The sequence below is a fragment of the Mirounga leonina genome, unplaced genomic scaffold, assembly GCF_011800145.1.
Source record: "Mirounga leonina isolate KUSES-001 unplaced genomic scaffold, KU_Mleo_1.0 Mir_197, whole genome shotgun sequence".
Classification (NCBI taxonomy): domain Eukaryota; kingdom Metazoa; phylum Chordata; class Mammalia; order Carnivora; family Phocidae; genus Mirounga; species Mirounga leonina.
In genome coordinates, this window is record NW_023270494.1 from 6,601,030 (window position 1) to 6,612,074 (window position 11,045).

Here is an 11,045-nt window from a genome sequence, read left to right on the forward strand (position 1 = left end):
CCCGATGTGGGACTCGATCCCAGGAACCTGGGATCATGACCTGAGCTGAAGGCAGACGCTTAAGGACTGAGCCACCCAGGCGCCCCAGGTAACTGTTTCTTAAGCCAGGAAGCTGAGAGGCTTCTGTACACATATCCAGGTGTGTGGCCTTGATCCTTCCAGATTCTCCAGCCAGTAGACCAGGAAGAAGGGGAAGGCTCCAGCCCCTTGGAGAGAGAATGTGAGGGCTTCAGAGAGGAAGGGGGACCCTCTGTGGTGGACGAGGAACCGGGGAAGGGAGGAAGGGGACAGGTATGGAGAAAGGAAGAGGACAGAGCCCACTCTCGGACCAGGCTGCCCAGGAGGGATGGGAGACGCTGGAACTCAGGCTCTGGGGTCTCTTGGGCTCCTGGCTCCCAGCCTGGGAGACCCAGGGGACGCTCAGATGCCCATCCAGACGGCCAGCTCTGAGGCCCACCTGGGACTGCCCAGCTGCCTGTTAGGTTGAGCAGGCTGTTGCCCTACTTCTTGCCTCCACTGGACTGTTCTAGAAGAGGGGCGGGGCTGAGGCTGCAGGTGGGGGTGGCGGAGCAGTAGCCTCACCTCTGGGACTGAGAAGGCAGAGGCAGGGAAACGCGTCAACCTCTCTGCCCTCCCTCCCAGTTAAGCTCTCTCCTGGAAGGCTCTGGGTTCAAGGCCCGAGCACCCCAAGGCTCCCCGTCAACAGGACCCCCTTTCTGAACGTGTGTTTTGGCCACACGGGGAGGAGACCCAAGGATGAGAGCTTGCACGTTCCTGAGTTTCCAGCTCTAGAAAACTGGAGGCTCGGCTTTCGTGGTGGGCAGCTTCATGGGTGCACATGTGTGTCTGTCCAGGGAGGGGGGGGATGGAGAAGAGACAGCACAGCACTGGGGGGGCCCGCGGATGAAGCAGAAAGAGGGGTGATCCCGATACAGCTTTCCAGTTCCACTGACTAAATCTATTTACACGGAAGCCCGCAGGGGTTCTCAACCATGGATGCATATTAGACTCCCTTGGGGAGCTTTTTAAAAAAAATACCCATGCCTGAGCCACCTTTCCAATCTCCTTCCCCTTCCCCCACCCAAGTACACCCTGAAATTCTGACTCCGTTGATTTGGGTGGAGCCCTGGCACAGCACCCACGCCCTGGGGAAGAGGGAGGATGCAGGAGAGAAAAGAGGTTTCAGACAGACCCTGGAAATGCCCAAGAGCAGGGGCAGGAGGCACAGAAGTTAGCCATGCACTTGACTTCAGGGAGCCACTCTAACCCCTGGATCACCAAAACTCTCTCCAGAGACAGAGGGCAGGCGTTCGTACAGGGGAACTCGACGTAACAGCAAAGCTCATGGCTGTGGGATCTGGTGTCCCAGTCCCAACGCTTCCCAGAGATCTGATCCACCAAGTCGGCTCTGAAAGCAAATGAATATGCTGACGAGGATAAGGAGCGGGGACTTGGACTCATGGCCTGGCTTTGAATTCCAGTCCTGTCACTGACAAGCTGTGTGATCTTGGCTGACTTATTAACTTCTCTGAGCCTCAGCTTCTCCCCCTGTAAAATGAGGCTAATGATCACACAACTCCCCAGTGTCCGTGCTCCATAAAGCTTTGGGGTTGTTATCTCTACTGGTTTTATCACATCACCACCATCCTGCAGTGCTCGAGGGGAAAGTGAAATGGGCCACAGCTTGTGCTGCTTCCTTAATATCCAAGGCCAACAGAGCAGCCCTCCTGGTCCTCGCTCTTCTGCACCACAGTTCAGACTCCTGTCAACCCGTCTTTTCCCCACTCTTTTTTCCCCATTGCCTTGAGTGGCCCTTTCTCATCTGTCCCTCATTATCCTAGGATAGCCATGCCTTTCCAGGGACCACTATGCCGACCCCAGCCCCACATGACCTCACACTTGGATGGGCTGCCCAGAACCAGAGGGTCAGGACGCGTCCCTCCAGGGTCACTGCTCCAGCCAAAACCCAAGACACCGCCATATTCCTGAGTCCACCAGGGGGCACTCTATGCCCAGGCACGGTGTATTGGCTTAACTGACAAATATTTAATGACCACCTACATTGTGCCAAGCGCTGGGGACATGAAGATAAAATTATGACAGTTCTCCTTTCTGGGAGTTCACAGTTTGGTAGGAAGCACATAGACAGGAAAACAAAGGATTACCTTACAAGGTAAGGTCAGGGCAAAAATCCCAGTGGCCTGGATGGGAAAGGCCTTCTCCCTTCTATCGGACACAGGAAATGGTGCAGACAAGTGGCCCCGGGGTCCTGGATCCCAGTCCTGCGACCCTACCCCTGTCAGTCCCATCTGATTTCTGTTCTCCAGGAATTCTGGGAGGAGGATGAACAGAGCCCTTGAAAATTCCAGAAGGATATTCAGCCTGACCCCAAACAGAGCCTCAGTTCTTGGGAGGTGTGAGGGGATGACAGGCCTAAGGTCGTTTGACTCTTCCCCTTTCTACCACACACGCCCTGCCCCCACAGCAGTCCCCAAAGGGTGACAAAGTGGTTGAAAGTTTCCCTGTGGGCCAGTCCCCCAGCAGCCCCAACGCTCCCAAGCAACCTCCATAGGACCGTCAAGGAAGTCAGGGGTGGGGATGGTAGACAGCTCATCCGGGTCCCCACCACAGGGCCCCAGGCTTGGCTAACTGTAACAGTCACTGGGGTCCTGGTTAGGAATACAGATGCCCAGGCCCACCTCAGACCTCCAGCATCAGGATTCTCCAGGGCTGGGACTGGGAATCTGTCATTTCAACAAGCTCCCCAAGATGATGCCTATAATCAAACACATTTAGGAAACTCTACTGTGCAGAATTTGGAATGCCTGGGACTCTACTTGTACTCAGAGGTGCTAGATAGGTTAGGATAGACTAGGATAGGATAGAACAGGGGCGCCTGGGTGGCTCAGTCACTTGGGCATCCGACTCTTGGTTTCAACTCAGGGTTGTGAGGTTGGGCTCCATGCTCAGCACAGCATGCTCAGTCTCCTTGAAAATCTCTCTCTCCTCTCTCTCTGCCCCTCTCCTCCCCCCACCCACCCCCTGGTGCACTCTCCCTCTCTCTCTTTCTCTCTCTCTTTCTCTCTCCCTCCCTCTCTAAGTAAATAAATAAAATCTTTGCTAAAAAAAAAAAAAAAAGAATAGGACAGGATAGGACAGGACTGTGCCTTGCACTTGACGGCCAACTCAACAATTATTTGTTGAATGACAAATTCTGCAGCTTCCCCCAGACAGTCTCTCTGGATTTCCCTTGAGTTTGGGGGCATTAGGGTGAGAGTCCCATCCAGAAGGAGGACCTTGGAGTCTTAGCGAGGAGCTAAATGCTGCCTGCACTCACTGTGCCTCTGCGTCCTCAAGCATCGGAAGTATTTGTTAAAGCGTTATGCGAGCAATGGAAAGCTATCCAATGGTTGTGGTTGTGGCAGTCCACATCCTTTCAAAGCTGTTTTAAAAATAGGGAAGAGGGGGCACCTGGGGGGCTCAGTCAGTTAAGACTCCAACTCTTGATTTCGGCTCAGGTCATGATCTTAGGGTCATGAGATGGAGCCCCACGTCCTGCTTGAGATTCTCTCTTTCCTTCTCCCTCTGCCCCTCCCCCTGCTTGTGCTCTCTATCTGTCTCTAAAATAAATAAAATATTTGGGCGCCTGGGTGGCTCAGTTGGTTAAACAACTGCCTTCAGCTCAGGTCATGATCCCAGAGTCCTGGGACAGAGTCCCACATCGGGCTCCCGACTCAGCGGGGAGTCTGCTTCTCCCTCTGACCCTCCCCCCACAATGCTGTTTCTCTCTCTCTCTCTCAAATAAATAAAGTCTTTTTTAAAAAAATAAAAATAAAATATTTTCTAAAAAAATAGGGAACAGGGTAGGATGGCTAGGACCACCTTTGGGTCATGGGTGAGGTTGTGGCTGGAACATCCTTGTTTACAGACCGTAAGCCTGGGCATGCAGCTTGCTCAGGGATGCTCGGCGGACTGTGTCCAGGCCGGTGTCCTGGCAGACTGTGGATTGCGAGCGAGGAGGAGCTGGGAGACCCCAGTGAGGGGGAAGTAAGCCCCAGAAGGGCAGCTGGAGGTAAAGAGGTTATGGCCTCTTTAAGGATTTTAAGATTTGAAATTTGCACACGGAGGGAATTCCTAAAGAAACTATGGCCCTCCAAAAGATAAAACCCAGAACTTCCCAGGTTCTTGTCAAGATTCCTCCAAGAGGGGCGCCTGGGTGCCTCAGTCGTTAAGCGTCTGCCTTCGGCTCAGGTCATGATCCTGGAGTCCTGGGATCAAGCCCCGCATCGGGCTCCCTGCTCAGCCAGGAGCCAGCTTCTCCCTCTCCCACTCCCCCTGCTTGTGTTCGCTCTCTAGCTGTCTCTCTCTCTCTGTCAAATAAATAAATAAAATCTTAAAAAAAAAAAAAGATTCCTCCAAGAAGTCCTGACTCTGTCCCCAGGTCCCTCCTCCTAGCTGGCCCAAGGGTGGCCAGAAAACTTTCCCCGGTCACAGTTAGGACAGCTGAGGCAGGATGGCCATTTTTTTTTTTTTTAGACTTTATTTATTTATTTAGAGAGAGAGAGTGAGAGCGAGCAGGGGGAGGGGCAGAGGGAGAAAGAATCCTTAAGCAGACTCAGCACTGAGCATGGAGCCCGACTGGGGGCTCAATTTCATGACCCTGAGATCATGACTTGAGTCAAAATCAAGAGTTGGACGCTTAACTGACTGAGCCACCCAGGTGCCCCAGGACGGCCATTTTAAAAGGCATTTAGTCAGTGCCTTGTACCTGGGAATGCCGGGCCGGGGGACCTCCCTCCTGCCCTGCAAGGCTGAACTTCCTTTATGATCACAATGAGCCAGAAACCGGTCAGGAAGACCAGCTGTCCCTGTGCCCTCCAGTGGGAGCATCCAGGTATTACCTCAGGTTCCCGTCTCCTTGGAAGACAGGGTTCTCCAACCTCCTGCCAGGTGGTCTTGGGCCCAGAGCTGGCTGGCGCGGCTCACTCCTGGGGGTGGCTGACACAGTGGCGCCTCTCTGACCCGAGGTGGGCAGATGCCCCTGGCTTTTATGGCTTTCCTGGGGGGCGACTGTGGGCCCATGATGACATCCAATCACAGCTCTCTTGCCTCATTTGGGATGCTGAGGGGGCAGTTTCTTCTCTATTCTTTTATTGAAACATGAAAGATGAGGAAGCACACTTTCTCAACAGAGGGACTTGACTCGTTTGCTCACCACCAGCCCTCCCTTGACCCAGATCTGTCGCCCATATCTGGGAAGGGGTACACAGATCTCAGTGTTCTTGGCGTATGGACAATAGATAATTCTCTCCATTTACTAATGCCATCTGCTTCCCTGGAGGAGAAAAATAATCTCAACACGGTGCCAGGGAGACTCAGCTCCCCATGTGGGGGTATCCCATGGCCCACCTAAGAGAACCAAGCCCCCACATTTGCAAGACTACACTTGTGAAGGACACACTCCGAGCACGGAACCTCTCCCTAGCACCCGCTGCATTCCTCAAGCTGCTTTGGTTATGGCCTGCGCGGACAGGCCCACTCCCCTTTCACCTCACCCAGGACCAGCCCAGGTGTCAGAGGCTGAATTCCGTCTCTACCCCATTCATATGGTGAAGTCCTAGTACCTCGGAATGGGACACGATTTGGAAATGGGGGTCTTTACAGGAATAAGCAAGTTACCAGGAGGTCATTAGGGTGGGCCTTCATCCAGTATGTCTGGTGTCCTTATAAAAAGAGAACATTTGGACACAGGGACACACATAGAGGAAAGACGACGTGAAGAGCCACAGGGACAAGACGGCCACCAGCAAGCTGAGGAGCGAGGCCTGGACGGATCCTTCCCTCGGGGCCCTCAGAAGGAGCCGACCCTGCCCACACCTTGATTTCAGACTCCCAGCCTCGAGAACTGAGATGACAAACATCTGTTGTTGAATCCACTCCATCTGTGCTGCTTTGTCAGATGGCTCTCCCAAACTAATACACCAGGTTCCCTGCTCACTGGTCCCCAAGAGGAAGGGACCTCCTGATGACTCAGACACTCGCCTCTTGACTTCCATGACTATGAGCAAGGGAGAAACTCTCACCCGGATCAGGCTGCCCCCGTGGCTCCACTTTGCAATCTGAGACACAACCTCTCCCAGGTAAGCCCTCACCCCCCAAGACAAGTACACTGGTGCATATGCATGTGCATGCATGCACAGAGGCACGGGGCTGACCACACATGGGAGGTGGGGTCCACGGATGATGGGGGAGGGAGAATTATGTGCCAGAGTTCAGGGTGGGGACTGATGTTGATGACATGGTGGCAGGGAACAGCTTCTAATGAATATTGATGAAGAACTGATGAGCGAATGAATGAATGGGTCAGACGTCATTCCCGGCTGTATTCTCTGCCCTGAGGGACACACCATGCTTTCTAACGATGAGCCACACACACATAAACCCTGCAAGCGGTGTTGATGCGCTCGCATGTTCCGTGAACACAAATTTAACTCAGTCTTCTCAAAATTGCAGTTATTTAGCTAAGTTGGGGTGGGCAATGGACTTTGGGGGTCCCATGTACCTGCATGCAATGAACACACTCTGTCTTCCCCCGGCCCTCCATCTTCAGCCTCCTCCAAAGTCCTCCCAAGGGCAGAATGCACTGGAAAAAACTTGGCAGGGTGAAAGCTGCCTATCTTTCTTGGAGGGTGTGGAGTGAGAGGTGTGGCCAAGCACTGCTGGGGTCTGGCCTTCGTGAAGCGTGGGCAGCGATAACACTGATGGGCTGAGGGGGGAGCTGCTGCAGGGTGAGCTCACCTTGGGGTTCCTTTTCTTTTTTCAGATGAATTTTTAATATATATATAATTGATTTTCATGGAGAAGGAAAGAGTAAGAGGAAGGAGAGAGGGAGAAAGAACACAGTAAAAAGTCTTCCTGACCCTCATCTGTCTGGCCCCAGGGACACCCCCCCACACACACCTCCACTTTAACCTGTTATGGTGTTTTTTGACTCTGTGCAAATACAGGTAAATATGAATATCCAAGGGGAGGGGGCACTGTTAAAACCTTCCCCTTTAAGTATGGGATTGGACCCTAAATATGGGATTGGACACATCCCGTCTCTTTCCGGTACCGACTATTAACAGGATTTTTGTTCCCTTAGCGCCCGAGGTTCTTGGTCATGCTGCTTCGAAGAATGAAGAGGTAGACCAGAGGAAGAGTGGTGGGCAGCAAAGCAAAGTTTATTGGGCAAGAGTACAAAGCTCCCGGAGAGGGAGGGGACCCGAGAGGGTTGCCATTTTGGTGTTCAAATTTATAAGCTCTTTTGAGGAACTATCTTGAGCATCCTGAGTGTGGGCCCCTGTGGATTGGCCGCTAAGGTGTGCCAATCAGGGCTTTGATCTTGCACCTGTCTACCTAACGGGTTATTGTTCACATGTTGCTGGTCTTTGGGGCTGACATCTGGAGACTAACTGCCTCAGCTTGTGATAGTGACCCATGTTTTATGGTTCATTGTTTTGTTTCAGGATGTTTTGCAAAAGTCACTTCTGCAGAGGCTGCTAGACAGGATGCCATTGTGGTCCTATCTAAGCTGTAAAACAGGATGCTAGTGCGGTTTTGGCTTAGCTGTCCTGGCTTTTTTGCTTTCTTGTTGGGGACCCTGACCCTGACTACCTAAGTGTCCAATTAACCTCTAACACAACGACACTGACTGCCAGTGACAGAAAAAGTTTCTCTGTCCCAGGGCTCCGCTCCGCACCCACATCAGGGCAGGAGCCCAGAAGCTGTTTGCACAGTGAGAGAAGCTGGTTGGTCACATGATGCCCAAATGTTGTCAGGCTAAAGGTCACAGTGCCTAGGCTGGCTGGAGGCGTCTGTAAACCAGCGTGGAGAAGTGGATCTGGGAACAGCATCACAGAGTCCTGGCTAACAGAAGCCTCTGGCTTCAGACCCAGTGCCCTGTGTGCAGCAGGCTTCACGTTCCCTGGAATACCCCAGAGCAGTGTTTTCTCAACCCAAGACAGTTTGCCCCCAGGTGACACTGGGCAATATCTGGGCATATTTTTGGTCGTCTCAACTAGGGGGATGGTGTTGCTACCGAGTATCTAGTAGATGGGAGGCCAGGGATGCTGCTCAGCATCCTGCAATGCACAGGATGACACCCAGCACAAAGAATGATCCGGGCCCAATGTCAGTGGTTCAAGGCTGAGGGACCCTGTCCTAGAGGGAGACCCAAGGCAGCACGGGGGCTCCCTGTGCGCTGGTCCCCATTGCACCCATCCATGCAAGCATAATGAGCCCAGCGGACCTCCTCCCTTTGGGAACAAAGACCCCCTTGCCTGGGCCCCCTGCTTGGTGCTGGGCTCAGAGACACAGGGATGAATGCCGTAGCTACTGGCCTGGGTCTGGGGCTCACACAGCCTGGAGGAAACAGGAAAAAGGTCACAGGCGACCGAGATCCCCAGAGGGGAGGTTGAGCGGAAGCAGAGGGTCTCGGCTAGGCCCCAGGCTGGGGAGGGACCTGCATTACCACCAACCCCAGCCGGCCGCGGAAGCGGAGCCAGCCGGTCGGGGCCGGCTCCTCGGGGTGGCGGGGATCAGGTTGCAGGGATGGCGGGGCGGGGCGCAGGAGGGACCTCGGGTTGGCTGGGGGCTGGGGGCGGGCCCCGCTGGAGTGACGTCGGAGCCCTGAGTCGGTCCCCACCCCCACGTCCCAGCTCCCCAGGTGCGTGGGGGAAGGAGGGTTGGGTGCGGAGGCCGCGGGAGGGAGTCGGGAACCCGCGCTGTCCGCCCCAAGCCCGGGAGGGCAGGGCGGCGGCTGGAGGGCTCGGTTAGGGGCGCCATAAAACCTTCGCTGTCCCCCGGGCCCCCGCCGGCGCCGTCGAATGCTGAAGCCGACCTCTTCGTGCTCTCGGGGCGGCCAAGTCAGAACGGGGCGCCCCGGGGCCCTTGGAGAGGCCCCGGGTGCGAGCGGAGAGCCGCTGGGATTTGGCCCCCCAAGCGTCTTTGCGTCCCCCCAGTTCTGCGCCAGCCCTTGAATCCGGGCCGGGAGGTCTCACCCTCAGCACAGCCTGTGCTTTGGGGTCCCCTTTCAACTACTGTGGGGGTCCCAATTCCAAGGCTTACGCAGAGCTGGAAGCTCAGGGTCCAATTTATAGATGAGGAAAGCGAGTCAGGGGAGCTAGTAAGAACTAGGTCCCACGCGAGGAGCGGGGTGAGTGGTGCTGGTGAAAGCGGGATGCCAACCCGTATGGATCCGGGAGGGAGCCCACTAACACCCCATCCACTTCAGCCCTTGGGTCTGACCTGCCAAAGGAGTTAGGCTGCGAGCCCCCAGAGGGCAGGGACCAGATCTTGCTTCTCTCTGTCCCCAGAGTAGGAACTCAGTATTTATTAACATTTGCTGTCAACTGAAAGCAGTCCAATCCCCCATCTTCAACCTGGTTTCTTGACTTCCCTGTGCCCCAAGTGACCCTCTTAACACCTTGATGGTCAACCCCTGCCAGTCAGGGTCTGTCCCTCTCCATAGCATCCCCCTCCAATCCTAGCAACCTGTTTTTCCACCCACTCTGGGGACCTCATGCATGAGGGACAGCAGAGAAAAAGGAAAGAGGCATCTCTGGAGGGCAGAACACAGTGAAATCTGGCCCTGAAAGCAGTGCGTCTGGGCAGAAAACACGGGACAGCTAGCTCCTGGATGCTCCGCCTTGACTGTGACTTTCACGGAGTGACCCTGAGGAACTAGACACTAAATATGAACTCAGGGTGTTAGTACTTCCATTTTACAGACGAGAAAACTGAGCTGCCCAAAGTTACAAAGCTAGTAAGCAAGAGTCGGGATCCAAACCCATAGCTGTTGGATTCCTAGGTCATGTTCTCTCTGCAGAACTGCCTCCTGCTAAAAAGGCATTTGGTTTCTGGTCCTCACTTCCTTCCCTGTACCTTTCAGTCACCCACAGCCCACAGAGGGACCCACCACCCCAGCCTCCATCCATCAATATCCCTTCTTCAAGGAGACAAAGGTCAGAGCCGCGCCCTCAGCCCAAGGATGAGGATGAGGTCAGAGCATTACCCAGCTGGAGCAGATGCTAAATAATTCATGGATCTGCTGTGAAGCGGGGGCTGCAGCTTCCGGGAGGGTCCAGAAGGCACACAGCAGACAGGAAACAAAATCTGGTCACTTGCACCCAAGTCTGATCTCCGCAAACCCCACGGGGCTGGAGAAAGTGCCTCGTTTGGTAACAAAGGGTTGGAGAGCATGACCCCAGGCAAGTCACTTCACCTATTTCTTGCTGCTCTCTCGTTTCTAGCTCTTATCCGAGGTGTGATCAAGTGCAGGAAACCAGTGTAAACCGGAATAGTGGATGTGGCCCTTGGCAGGTCCTCAGGGGAGGTACTGATCATCTCCCTGGCCCCGTCTGCCTTCCCACGAGCCCAGTATGTCACTCAATGGTGCCCCTCCAGCATGCCAGGCAGCAGCAGAACTATGATAGGGGTTGTCCCCCTCTCTTGCCCCATCCCTACATTCCCAGACCTTGGGGGGGACAGGGGGGTGGGGCACAGGCACAAATCTTGGCTATTTTTGGAGGCTTGGTTTCCTCCCTTAGAATAAATCCCCAACCGAGAAGAAGTTAGTTGGAATCAAACAGGCTTTGTTGGTCTATAAGGGAAGAGACTAGGTTAAAAATATGTATTAAATCCCAGAAAAAAATCTCAGTGAACACATGGGGATTCTGTGATAGGAATTCCTCGGAAACAGAGGACAAGGTCCTTTAATTCTGAGCAGTTAGGGTCCAAACTACTCTGCTTCGAGCTGATCGGCTTGACAGAGTGGGTGTGAAATTTACCAAGGTGTTGGTCTGATGTTACCTGCAATAGGTTCTGGCCTCTTCTAGTTTTCTTCCATCCGAGGCTCATTTGTGATGCGGCCGGACCACTTGGGGGAAGGCACCTCTCTCCTAAAAACACACCTGTCTTCTGTCTTCTCCACTTGGCCAAGGCCTGGAAGGAGCAGGGCCACTGGGTGTCCCTGAGCCAGGGTGGCCTGCATATTTCAGGATCCC